General features: G+C 44.7%; 1 long non-coding RNA gene across 1 annotated transcript; it reads right to left on the reverse strand.

Annotated features, from left to right (window-relative positions):
* Positions 1-3,631: 3,631 nt before the first annotated feature.
* Positions 3,632-13,892, reverse strand: LOC118732184. The gene is made up of 3 exons (XR_006739568.1): positions 13,165-13,892; positions 11,478-11,538; positions 3,632-4,441 (listed from the first exon to the last, which is right to left on the reverse strand). It is a non-coding gene; the product is annotated as an uncharacterized LOC118732184 (long non-coding RNA).
* Between the last annotated feature and the right edge of the window lie 588 nt (positions 13,893-14,480).

Raw genomic sequence — 14,480 nt, forward strand, 5'->3', positions numbered from 1 at the left:
TCGATGACTCTCATCGATGTTTCTAACTCTCTATCTCTCTCCCTTCCTCTCTGTACAAAATCAATAAAATATTAAAAAAAAAAAAAAAGAAACTGTTGCCCTCAAGTTCTTAAAAAAAAATAAAATGTAAGCAGACAAAAAAAGTAGAAACTAATTTTCATAAGCACTGCTGGTGGGAACGCAGACTGGTGTGGCCACTGTGAAAAACAGCATGGAATTTCCTAAAAAATTAAAAATAGAACTGCTTTTGACCCAGCAATACCACTTCTGGGTATATATCCTAAGAATCCAGAAACACCAATCAGAAAGACTATATGCACCCCTCTCTTCATAGCATATTATTTACAATAGCCAAGATCTGGAAACAGCCCAGGTGCCATCAGCAGATGAGTGGATAAAAAAGCTTGGTACATTTACACAATGGAATACTATGGGGCTACAGAAAAAGGAAATCTTACCCTTTGTGACAGCATGGGTGGACCTAGAGAACATTATGCCAAGTGATATAAGCCAGTCAGAGAAAGACAAGTACCATATGATTTCACTCATATGTGGAATCGAATGGACAAAATAAACTAACAAACAAAACAGAAGCAGACCTAGATACAGAGACTAGACTCAGCTGTCAGAAGGGAGAGGTTGAGGGGTAGGATAAAAAAGGTGAAGGCAGTAAGCAAACTCCTCCTACCCCAAACTCAGAGACAGAAAACAGTACGGTGGTTACCAGAAAGAAAAGGGGATTAGGGAACACTGAACAGAGTAAAGGGGAAATAAATGGTGATTGAAGGAGACTTGATTTGGAGTGGTGAACGCATAAGATAATATATGGATGATCTATTATAGAATTGTAAACTTGAAACCTATATAATTTTTTTGACCAATGTTGTCCTAATAATTTCAATACAAATTAAAAAGTCTTGATCAATATATATTTTAATGGCTACATGTTTTTCTCTTACCAATATATGACCCTCTATAATTTGTATAACCAACCCCCTCTGATATATTTGGTGAGTAATTATTTCACTGTATTAAATAATTCTATAATGACTGTTCACAATTTTCAGTTGATGTTACTAATTCCTTAGGGTAGATACCTAAAAATTATTTCATCAGAAATGTTTCAGGCTCTTTGCTTCAAGTAGTCAAAAGCTTTTTGAGGAAACCTGTGTCAGCTCTACTCCTAACTATCACTACATGGATGTTGTCTTATATGCAGAAGGGGAGACGGATGAGTCTCTGATGTGTAAGAAGAGAAGCAAAGGGAAACAGATATTGCAGGGCAGTGGGGTTTTTAATGGAGAAGGCAGGGAAAACATGGGAGAAGACGAAGAACAGATAAGAAGGTCAGTGTGAATGAGGAAGACCACGACTTTCTGAAAAGCCGGAAGGGAGAGTAAGTGAACAGATACAGGCAGATCAGTTTGTGCAAAGTATCATTGAAGCCTCAGCCTTCTCCACAGACCAGAGAACTTCAAAGAGAACTCCTTAAACATTTAAAAAGGGACTTAGTTTCCTCAAAAAATTAAAAATGGAACTGCCATTTGACCCAGTGATTCCACTTCTAGGAATATATTATAAGAAACCCAAAACACCAGTCAGAAAGAATGTATGCAGCCCTAAGTTCATAGCATCACAATGTACAATAGCCAGGATCTGTGCCCATCAATAGACGGGTGGATAAAAAAGCTGTGGTACACTTACACAGTGGAATACTATGCAGCAGTAAAGAAGAAGGATCGCTTACCCTTTGAGACAGCATGGAAGGACCTGGAGAGTGTTACACTAAGTGAAATAAACTCATCAGAGAAAGGTAAGTATCACATGATCTCACTCACATTAACTGATGAACAAAATAGACCCAAAGACATAGAAGCATAGAACAGACTGGAATTTCAGAGGGAAAACGGGGGAGGGTGGGTAGTGTGAAGAGACCAGCCAAAGAACATGTATGCATATATGCATAACTCATGGACACAGACAATAGGGTAGTGAAGAGCTGGGGGGTGAGGTTGGGGGTGGGCTAGAAGGGGTCAATGGGGCAAAAAGAGGACCTGTAATACTTTCAACAATAAAGATTTAAGTAAAAAATAAAATGTAAGGGACTCCTCTTTTGTGGATTAGCCTGGATTTGTAACTTGCCACGATGCCTTGCTGATTCCTTTGGAGTTTGTTCTTCATTACGTAACTAACTTCAACTCTGTCAACTGAAAGATCATGTCTGGGTAACACACAGAGGTTGGTTGAATAACTGTGCAGAAAGCAAATCAGTACCAAATTCTGGCTTATCAGGGATGGATCCGGTATGATTTCCCAGACGACTCAGTAACGCTACAATTCTCCAATTCTTACCAAGTTCTTTAGCTTCTTAGAATAATCAGAAACATCCTTTTGTGTAAAAAATAAATTAGGAAACTTTGATTCCTGAACTACAACTCCTGGGACCCCATCACTATTTAAAACGGAAGAAACAAAGACTCCAATGGGCAGGTGTCCAGGCTCATGTTCTCACCCACTGAGACCAAGTGGCTGTAGGGCTGCGGCACCGCAGCTCTGTGCAGCTTCCTGCGGGCAGTCCGCAGAGAAGCCCTCGAACGTTACTGGCTCCTGAAACAGTAAGCGCTCCTCCTTTACTGACAACCATCAGCACAAGGAGGGAAGATGAGGTTGGGAGCACCTGAGAAGGTGAGAAGGTAGGGAAGTATGCAGTTCAGGGAACTGAGGGATCCAAGTCAAGTTTGTTGGAAACTCTTTTCTCTTCTACTTTGATACTTCCTTCCAACCCCTTCCTCTCCTGCCCACAACTCACTCAGGCTCAAGCCATCCAGCTACTTAATCTTTCATGTCACTGTCGTCTCATGGTCATTGCTGAGTAGTTCTCTCCACCCATTCCTACTACTGTCCTGACAACTTCAACACACACGAGAGCAACTTACCCAACATCCTAACCTGACATTTTTAACCTCTACAGTCCCAATGACCTCAGTCTCATTTCACACTCAATTACCATAATCAGGGCCATTTCACTACTTGGACCACTCTGCTTTTTTTTTTTAAAATATATATTTTATTGATTTTTTTTTTACAGAGAGGAAGAGAGAGGGATAGTTAGAAACATTGATGAGAGAGAATCATCAATCAGCTGTCTCTTACACACCCCCTACTGAGGATGTGCCCGTAACCAAGGTACATGCCCTTGGCTGGAATCGAACCTGGGACTTTTCAGTTCACAGGCCGATGCTCTAACCACTGAGCCAAACCAGTTTCAGCCCACTCTGCTTTTGAAATATTAGTATCTTGATAGCTACACTTTATTTTTTAAAATATATTTCTTTATTGATTTCAGAGAGGAAGGGAGAGGGGACGAGAGATAGAAACATTAATGATGAGAGAATCATTGATTGGCTGTCTCCTGCAAGCCCCTCACTGGGGATGGTGCTCGCAACCCGGGCATGTGCTCCTGGCCAGAATTGAACCTGGGGCCCTTCAGTCCACAGGCTGATGCTCCATCCACTGAGCCAAACTAGCTAGGGCGATAGCTACACTTTTATTTTTTATTTTAATTTTTATATTATTTTTATTGATTTCAGAGAGGAAGGGAGACGGAGAAAGAGAGAGAGAGAAACATCATGTGAGAGAGAATCATGGATCGGCTGCCTCCTACACAACCCCTACTGGAGATCAAGCCCACAACCTGGGCATGTGCCCTTGACCGGGAATCGAACCTGAGACCTCCTGGTTCATAGGCCTAAGCTGAACCACGAAGCCACACCAACCGGGTGATAGTTACAGTTTTAAAACATCTTCCATTTCTTTCTGTTCTTCCTTTCTATCACAGCTGCTTTATAAAGATCATCCATCATCCTTTAACCTTTTGTCTTTTCCTCTCAGCCACACATAGTTAAGATCTCAAATTTTTCCATAGTCATATCAATCCTATGTCCTTTCTTCTTCTAAATGAAGTACTTGAACATTATTAGAAAAAATAAAATAGCACATATACGTGCCTCTTTAGGTATTTGCAAAAACTTATCTCTAGCTCCTTCCTCCTTAACTCCAGGCTCCAACTTTCCACCTAACACCTGCACTTGGGTATCTAAAAGGCCTTAAAACGTAATAAGCTTCAGCAGACCTCTTCCTCTCAATAACCTCCTTCCGTATCTGCTCTTCTCGGCTGCCACTCCTCGCTTGCCAGTCAGCGGCCGGGCCTCAGCTCCTGGTGGATGAGTCCAGGTCAGGCAGGCCTTGGGCGGTGTGTCCCCGCAGTGGGCTGGCCTCACGGCACACCTTGAGTTCGAGTACCCGATGCAGAAGTGCTTCGTGACCATCAGCTGCAACTGGTCACAGGCTCGGTGGACGTGAGCTTGGGCCACTCAAGCTTCACCTTGTGGTGCCTGGAGATCTTCAAGGCCCACGGGGGTGGCAATGGCTGCGCGGCGAACTGCTTTGGCAAGAACGGTATGTTTTACAGAGTCAGTAAAGCAACAAACAGACTGTCAAATTACAGCTGGGAGGGTAGGGAGATATGGGGGAGATAAGAGATCAACCGAAGAACTTGTATGCATGCATATAAGCAAAACCAATGGATGAAAAACTCTGGGGAGGGAGGGCATGTATGGAAGTGCGGGGAGGGAGGGCAATGGTAAGATATGTACAAATATAATACCTTAATAAAAAAAAAATGGTGGGTGGGGGAGTGCAGGTTGCTGTGTTGCAGCTTCGGCACCAGTGAGTGGGGGCCTGGACCCCAACCCATGTTCCAGGATTCCGGGCCTTCATCCAGCACACAAATAGGACCCAGCAAGGACCCAGACCCTGTTCATTTGGTGCACAACCAGCACCTGGACCACAGCCCTGGGTGCGTCCTTCTGACCCACCCGACCCCCACACATCACCTGGCTGGATCACAAACTCTGACCCCAATCTCCTTGCCTGGGCCACATCCACAACCAGGGCACAGACTGCAGCCCCCACCCTCACCTTCCCAAGGCGGAGGCTCAGGCACTGTGCATGTGGGTGCAGATTTTATTGGTTCCTCTGTGTGTTCTGGGAGTTTGCATGTATTTTTCATAACCAGCTTGTAGATAGTCCTAAACAGAAATGTTAAACTCTGGTTGGTGGAACTGCCTAAAACTAAGATCTGCATTTTTTCAACTGAGAAAAAAAAAATCTGCTCTTTCCTAGCTGTGCCCATTTAAGTAGTCACTGGTGTCCTGTCAATTCTCCAGCTTAGAGTCACTCCTCCATCCTGTGTCATTAGGCTGATCCTAGACCACATCAAACATCCCAACTTAGGGAATTTGCACTGTTGTCCTCTCTGCTCAGAATGTTTTTTCCACATCTTTCACATGCCTGGTTCCTTATTCAGGTCTCAGCTGGACTGCCATCTCCTCTGAGAAGCATTTCCTTGACCATAATCCACAGTAGCACAAAACAACAAACAAAAAACACCTGTTCTAGGTAGTTTTGCCATAGCATCTTTGCCACAAGCATTTTTACTGCAAACATTATCCCTGCTAACTCACTGGCTGTAAGGCAATTCTGCTATAAAAGCACAATAGCACTACCCCGTTTGACTCAGTGGATAGAGCATGGGCCTGTGGACTGAAGGGTCCTAGGTTCAAATCTGGTCAAGGGCATGTAGCTTGGTTGCTGGCATGATCCCCAGTAGGGGGTATGCAGGAGTCAGCTGATCGATGTTTCTCTCTCATCTATGTTTCTAACTCTCTATCCCTCTCCCTTCCTCTGTAAAGAATCAATAAAAATGTATTAAAAAAACACACAAACCAAAACAAAATTGGTTCACAGTTCAATTTTTTTGGTTTATTTGATTTCATTTCTCTGTTGATAAATCAATCAACTGCTATAGAAAAGATAAAAAAACTGGTTAACTGTTTTTTGTTTGTTTTCACTTCTCCACAAAAAATCAACAACATTCAGAAGACTTAATGTATTTAAGCAAGTAGTCAGTTTGGTTTCATTTCTTAATCGACAAAATTCTCAATTACTCCCATTTTGCATTATATGTGAATCTGAGCTAGTCCTCAAAATGGTCTGGACAGTGACAAGTAGATGTGGCGGTCTCTGAAAGCAGTGAGCATTTCTTCCCGCTGACAATGACCGGCCCCAAAGGTTTATTTCTTATTTTTTAAAATTGATTTTAGAGGAGAAACCAAGATGGCAGCATAGGGTAGACACCCGAATGCAGCCTACCACAACAAATTTGAATTTAGAACTGGAAAACAGGGGAAACATCACCTTGAAGCGCCGGACGGCTGGCTGAAAGGAGGCTCTACCATCTGGGAAGGAGAAAGAAGGCACACTGAACCTCAGGAACTGTGAAGGTGCGGAGAACTGTGCGCGTGAAAAGGCGGCTACAGAGTTCGCTGCCGGCTTGCTTGCGGAGTGCAGAGAGAGTGGGACAAATTCGCTACCAGCTTACTCCCTGCGCGAGGAGAGGGCGGACAGCTAAAGCGTGGCTGGCTTTCTTGTTCGGGAGGAAAATAGAACCAGCCTATTGCGCTGATAGATGACCCCAGACAGGGAGAGGCCAGACTGTCAGGCAGTGGGCAGAGATCTCTCGGAGGTGTGTGAAGCCAGAGGCCATTATTGCGGGACTCAGAAACCAGATCCTTGTAGGGAGGGGCTGAATAAAGCTTGTCTGCACCACCCGAGACCCCGCCCCATCCAAGCGGAGCACAGAAGCCCTTCCAGTGGCTAGCTTCCTCGTTCACTGCCAATAGGACCCTCCTAGGGAGGGGCAGACAGGAATCTAAAGCTTGTCTGCAACCAATTGTGCGGGATTCAACAAAGCTTGTCTGTGCCACCCTGAGACTCCGCCCCATTCAAGCGGAATACAGACACCCTCCTAGCTGAGACACTTCTGATCCTCATAGCCAATTGGCGTGGAGGTCAACGCTTCCCAGTGATACCAACAACAAGCAAGGCTTAACAACAAGACTGCACACACAGCCCAAAAGGGCTACACCAACACTGTCCACCTCAGGTAACTGGGAGGCTGACTCGCTGAACCATATAGGACACCTTAGCACATAAAGCCACCCTACCAACTCAGGAAAGCTGTGAAAATGCTGAGACAAGGAAATAGATCACAAACAAAAGAAATGGAGGAAAAGAGACTGGATATAGAGTTCAAAATCACGCTTATAAGGTTTTTTAAGAATTTCCTAGATAAGGTCGATAAGGCCTATGAGGAGATGAAAAGGGATCAACAAAAACTAATAAGGGATCAAGAGAAATAAAGAATACATTGGCTGAAATAAAAAATATTATACAGAGCCCTAAAAACAGAATGGAAGATCACAAAAATCAAGTCAAACATTTGGAACATAAAGAGCCAGAAGACACTCCTCCGCAGAAGCTAGAAGGCAAGAGAATCCAGAAAGTTGAAGGTAATGTAAGAAACCTCTGGGACAACTTCAAGCAAACCAACATCAGAATTATGGGGGTCCCAGAAGATGAGAGAGAGCAAGATATCAAAAACATACTGAAAGAAATAGTGACAAACTTCCCCCACCTGGTGAAAGAATTAGACTTGCCAGTCCAGGAAGCGCACAGAACCCCAAACAAAAGGAATCCAAAGAAGACCACACCAAGACACATCATAATTAAAATTCCAAGAGCAAAAGACAAAGAGAGAATATTAAAAGCAGCAAGAGAAAAGCAGGTAGTGACCTATAAAGGAGCACCCATACGATTGTCAGCTGATTTCTCAACAGAAACCATGCAGGCCAGAAGGGAATGGCAAGAAATATTGAAGGTGATGAATAGCAAGAATCTACAGCCAAAAATAATCTACCCAGCAAAGCTATCACTCAGAATCGAAGGCCAGATAAAGAGCTTCACTAATAAAAAAAAAGCTAAAGGAGTTCATCAACACCAAACCAGAATTATATGAATTGCTGAAGGGGGTTCTTTTGGAAGAGAAAGTAAATAAAGATAAAAATTATGAACAACAAATATGTAACCATCAACAAGTGAATCTAAAAACCAAGGGAATTAAAAAAAAATTTGATGAACAATATTAACTGTTGAATATAATAGAATCAGAGGTATGGAAGGGAAGTGAACTGACGATTCTCGGGGAAAAGGGGAGATGGGGATGTGGGAAGAGACTGAACATAAACTGTGCATAAAATGCTTGTGGCAAAGATGTCTATATAAAAAATACCAGATTTGGCCCCAAACATTCACTTCACTCTGCATTAATTTCTTTGCATTACTTATGCTTTATCTCATTTTCTTACTCTCCAGTTTCTCAAGGCCTCATGGGGGCTTGGCACCTACGAGGAGCTAACTTCACAGTGAATCTAGCTCCTCAGGATTTCTTTACGGGACCAACATTTTCAAACCGCCTCTGGCAAGTTTCTCATGGGTCACAGACTGATAGTTTATAAAGGTTTCAAACACTCAACCTCTGTTCTTATGTCAGGGTAGGCAGCTAGTCAGTTACTGACAAAGGGAAGGGAGCTAAACTGGCTGATTCTGATTGACTAGGGAGCTACAGGTTCCAGACACTCCAAGGGATAGTTGCATTGCCCCCCAAGGGGATTAACATCCCTTCCTCAAAAAAACCCCCCACAAAAAACAAAACAAAACACAAACAAACAAACACACACACACAAAAAAAACCCCCACAAAAAACAAAAACATCCCTTCCTCCCCCTGCATAGGGAGGAAGGACTGGTCCTCCAATCTCCCCAGCAAACAGTCAGGGGCACCCCCAGATTATCAGGGGCAGGGAGAACAGTAAAAGGGAAATTCCTCTGCTGAGGCAGGTGCAGAAGCTAAGATGGCCCAGGGGGAGGTCTTCCTCTTTGATGCATGTGCAGTAGGAGCCAACACGGCAAACGTAAAGGGGAGGTGTCTAGTCTGGGAGAAAGATCAGATAGAATAAGGGCATGGAACCCCAGAAGATCCAGGAAAGGGATTGGTTAGGGGAGGGCCCAGCAACGCCCGTGAAGAATTGGGAGGATGATTGTTTAGTTTGAAAGAAAGCTTATTCTCTCCCAAACCCAAGGGGAAGCTTAACAAAAGCCAGTGCTCTCTCCCCTTTCAGCAGCTGCAGTGAACTCAGTACTGGGTGGTGGCCTTGCACCACTGAGCATTGGCGGCAGGTGTGCAGATGGGGACATGAGGCACAGGCAGGTGCAGCCGGGAACAACGACTGTGCTGGGCTACTTGGAGCCCAGGGTGATGCACTGCAGTTCTGGGGTGAGCCCTCCTGGTGGGCACTTGTGCTCACCAGGCCCAGGGCTTCTTTTGCAGGGAGATGGATGTGACCACCTGGCTGTGAATAAGACAGCAGACAGCTGGGGGCAGTCCTTTGTTTCTCTCCAATAAATGTGACACTATGCTCAAGTCCTCCCATGCATGGGTCCCTGAAATGCATTTCTTGTGACTCCATGAAAGAATCCTGTTTCCACCAGCAACACTTATATATCTTTGTATACCAGTAACAAACTGGGCTGCCAGCAGTCTACAGGCCACATGCTGAAAAGCAGAGGACAGAATAGACACAAAACAACTGAGCCAACTGAAGCCCAAAGGAGCAACTCAACTCTGAGCGAGGGGAATGCCCAGTAACCTTCAGAAGAGGTCACATGTTAGGACTGAGGCTGAAGGGGCACCACCTACTCCTTCCTCAGGAAATTGAGGACAACCAGCCCTTCTTCCTATCCCCCAGGAATGACTTCACTACTAGTCACCAGTGCAGAAAGTGATAGTGAGGCCAATGGCAGTTTGTCCTCCAGGTCACAGGTCTCCACTGTGTCTGAAGAAGAGGGATAAGGTTGGGCTAGAGCAGCCTGCAAGTCCCTGCACAAAAGGTGGGGCAAAGAAGAAATGGAAGTGGAGGTGTTGCCCAAGAGGGACATAAATGCACCCTTTCTTCAAGAGGGCCAGGTGAGTATCAAGAAGGTGGACTGGCCACTTTTTCCACCAGACTTCTTGACCTCAAGAGAAAAAGGTTTCTTTCTGTCCAACGTTAACTTCCTATGCATTTCAGATCAAATACTCTCTTCCCTTCTGAGATTCAAGTCCTACAGTTACCTTTTTCTCTTTTATATTTTATTCATTTTCCACCCCATTGTCTAAGACACCCTCTCTACCTCAACAATATTCAGGTAACTTCACATCTTGTCAATGCTGTCCCCCAAATCTCCATCCAATATGTTACCTATTCTGTAGTCCCACTGCCACTGTCCTGGGTAAGGCCTTCATTTCTTACCCAGACCACAAGAATTCCTTAGGAAGTCTTCAAATACAAGTTCTGCCATTTTTCAATTCATAGATTAGATAGTCAGATTTAGTAATTTTTTTTAAAGATTCTTAAAAATAAATACTTTATTGTTTTTTTACAGAGAGAAAGAGAGAGGGATAGAGAGCTAGAAACATTGATGAGAGAGAATCATCCCCCACTGGGGATGTGTCTGCAACCAAGGTACATGCCCTCGACCAAAATCAAACCTGGGACCCTCCAGCCTGCAGGCCGACACTCTATCCATTGAGCCAAACCGGTTTCAGCAGATTTAGTAATTTTTTAAAATCCCACCAAGTGGTGGAGAGAGTTTTTTGCTGAGAATGAAAAGGATATGCTGGTAGAGTATAAACTTTGGAGTAGGTTGAAAATTCGAAGATGAGGAATGGTATGACAGTGGACCAAATGAAAGGAATCAAAGAAAACAGTGGTCCTGCTAAAGAAGACAAAGTTGGGACTAAAAGACCCTGAATAGTGAATAGTCTCCCCGGTATCAGTGGAGGGTATGGTCACCCCAGGTGGACCTCGTGCTTTCTCTGGGAAAGTGGACTCAGGATCCTGAGGGCTAACCAAGGTGGAAGGTCCCAGGACTAGTAGTCTCCTGTCCCTCCCACCACCCCACCTCCCACCACAAAAGCCTAACTTCCCCAAACTACATACATCATACGGCTTTTTACTTTCTTTCCAGAGCCCTTCCTTGCTGGTCCAACATTTTACTTTGGAGGGGACAGGAAACAGTAATGCAGGTGGCCAGGAGCTATAGTCAGACCGGATTACCTGTCATCTAAACGTCATATTCTGGACTAGAACAGCCCTGTACACGTTGCTTCTGCTTTGACTTCTGTTTCTCTCATCCATTTAGGAACTACTTTCAGTTTCAGGACCATCAACCACCTCCTTTCTGCAGCATGAGGATGAGTTACATGCGTCCTCCTCCAACATCTCACATGTACATCTACTATAGCTATTAAGTCTCTCTTCCAAATTGGCTATAAGATTTTAAAGGATAGGAGCCATGCTCAACTAATCTTTCAATTCTCAATAACTAGCACAATGAACTCAGAATCTAAGTGGTATTTATAAATTTGCATTCGATTTAAAAGAATAATCAAATGCTACAAGTAAACTGTGAGCTCATCAAATTCAACCCTCATTTGCAGATGAGAAAATTAAGGTTCATAATGGTGAAGTGACTTACCCAAGTTACAGAGGAAGGGGTGGTTAATTGCAACTGCCACTTTCAGCACTCAGGACAATGCCTGGTAAAGAAAAACATCCAGCAGGCATTGGTGGATGAAGTCCCTTCTTTAAATTCAGTTATTAATATATATCAGAACCTCAAAATTTATACACTAGCAATCCACAATTCCATCAGCAGTGAGAAAATAGTCTTCACTTGGAAAGAGAGAAAAGAGAAGGAAGGACAATACAGAGCACTGGGTCTTACTGCTCATCTCATCTCCCTTGGAGTCAATCACTTCATAAGGCACAGTGATGGCATGCTCTCAGTACCTTGAGGCCATTTACTGTCCTTTAAACAAACCAATTAAAAAATTTTAAAAATTAATTTCAGAGAGGAAGGGAGAGAGATTCAGAAAATAGAAATATCAATGATGAGAGATAATAATTGACCAGCAGGCCCCTCACTGGAAATCTAGCCTGCAACCCAGGCATGTGACTTGACCGGGAATCAAACCCCGACCTCCTCGTTCTTAGGCCAATGCTTAAACACTGAGCCACACCAGTTGGGCCAAACCAATTTTTACAAGAGTTCATGGTCACTTCCTATGTATGTGAGGACTGGATTTGCTAAACAAAAAGATGGTCTTGGTTACTTTTGTTCATAGAATTTCTGGTGTCATGACCTGTTCAGTTATAGTGAAGAAACAGCATGATGTTGGAAAGCATGGGGCTTACTCCCTGCTATGCTGCTCCCTGCAACAAGGAAATGATGCTCCCTTCTAGCTCCCTCAGAATTAGAGTCTTCTCAGTTGAGTGATGGCACCAGGGCAGAGAGGGGCTGGCTGACCCCTTCCATTGAAAACATTCTGTGATTCTAAGTGCCAATCTTGAAGTAACTTTCTAGAAATGATTTTATGAAGACAAATGAAAAATCGATTTTTTAAAAAGTGCTAATTGGTAATTTAACAATTTATTATACCACTTAAACATGTTGATATGTTGGTGGAACAAAGTAATCAGAGCATAAAAGATGGACGACCTTTTACCTATCTTAGAGATGCTCACATCGAGCAAGTAGAGAAATGACTGACAATAAATGACACAAATTAATGGACATACAAAGATCGAGGGGATAGAAAAGAGAAATTCTCTTTTTAGTAGGTCTGGGAGTGGTGGTACCTAGGAACCTTAACTCTTAAAAAACTCTACAAATACACTTCTAATACACAGCCTGATTGACGAGCATTTCGGGGAGTGAGTGGGTTTTCCTGGGACCACTTAGCAAAGGACTGACATGTAATAGCTTTGAAAGACTCAACAGGAATGAAATGTCTACACTCAGGAAAAGGCAGGCTTTAACAGAGACGCCCAAGCAAAGATGCTGTGTGGAGTCTTTCAATACAAGAGCAGAGCCCAGCGCTCTGGGGAGTGAGCCAAGTTCCGGAAGAGTGTAGCTCAGTGAAAACTGATGTGTAATGTACAGGCAGCAGAGACCAGTGCAGCAACTGAGGGCTGGATGCCTTAGTATATGCCCTTAGGATATCAATGTTGCTGCACCCGTATTTATAAAATACCAAGTCTCACACCGGAGTCCAACAATAAAGGGAAAAATGACACACAGAACAAAGGCAGGACTTGACATCAGAGGCACTCAATGCTGATGTCCTTCCTGGGTCCCAAGAAAACAAAGTTATTATACTTACCTTCTCAGGGAGACAGCATTTCCGGAGAAGAAACCCAACGCACCTGGAACTTGGCCATTCCCTCCTCGCAGCACGGAGTCCTTGGAGGCTGGAGCTTGCAAATAAATAAACAGCCATGACTATCAAGTCCCCCAGCTCCCGCTACTGTAGGAAACCCTCTCCTGTCTCCCCACGCGGTTCCCCTCGCCTCTCCCCACTGGCTTTGGGTCAAACAGACCAAGCCTGCTCCTTCCCCGAGGCACATCCTGCTGCCCCTAGCAGCTCCAGGATGTGTCCATTTTCGGCTCTCAAGTTCTAGTTGGAGCAGTAGGAGCTCTCGGGTTGGATGTATCATCTCTCGTGATGAATTTTGGATGCCCGCGCCGCCTTCCTCCACCTGACTCATTTTTGGGGGTGCAGGGCTCGGATGCAACCCTTTAATGAGGACACTGTTTGTGGGGACAGAAACCTCGCCCCTCACGGGAGCCCCTCTCGATTGCTTAACGCCCACTTAAAACCTCCTTGAAAGAAGGCCAGCCACCGGGCAGAAAAGGCCAACTACGGAGCCCCCCGGAGCGCCGGCGAGAGGGCCCCTCGGAGCCGCTGCGGCGTCGCAGCGCCCGGTCGCTCGTGCGCCTCGGACCGCACCTCCCGGGTCGCGCGCCCTCCCACAACAGCCAGCCTCCCCGCGGGTTCCCCCCTCCCCCGCCTCTCTGCAGGAGGTGCCAGCTGCCAGCTGCCAGCTGCTACCCGCCGCTCACCTCCCACGTGAATCCAGTGCCTGGCAGCGGCGTCTCCGCCCGCGGAGGGCTCTGAACTACAAGTCCCAGAAAGCCGCGGGCAGGCCACGGCACTTCCGGTGTGTACTCCGGTGCCGTCCCCTGCTCCCTCGGCTTCCCCGGCGTTGCGTGGAGGTGCCTAGGTTCCTGCTCCCAGCAGACTGATTTTTAACTATTGTTTGAGCGTTCATTCACGTTATTATTATTTTAGAATTACAAACGTGTAAGAATTATCATAGGAATATCCATTAAAGTGTTTTTCACATTTTGTTAATGTGCTAGAGGAAAAGAACGTGAATATCACCCGTAATTTCGTCTTTACCTGTAAAAATATTCTGAACTGAATATATGCCATTCGGCATCTTCATCTGCCTCTTGAAGTTTATTAGTTTAGTAAACATCTGAGGCCGTACGTGTTCTAGGAACTTTTAAAGACGCTTAAAGAAAATCACTCTGGATGTTAAATAGTGGAGGAAACAAGCGATACGTAATTTTGATAAAGAACGGTAGAGTGTGTGATAAGGTGGTGTGTGTTACGGAGAAAGTAGAGCTGAGTCG

The sequence above is a fragment of the Pipistrellus kuhlii genome, unplaced genomic scaffold (genome assembly GCF_014108245.1).
Source record: "Pipistrellus kuhlii isolate mPipKuh1 unplaced genomic scaffold, mPipKuh1.p scaffold_m20_p_35, whole genome shotgun sequence".
In the NCBI taxonomy this organism is placed as follows: domain Eukaryota; kingdom Metazoa; phylum Chordata; class Mammalia; order Chiroptera; family Vespertilionidae; genus Pipistrellus; species Pipistrellus kuhlii.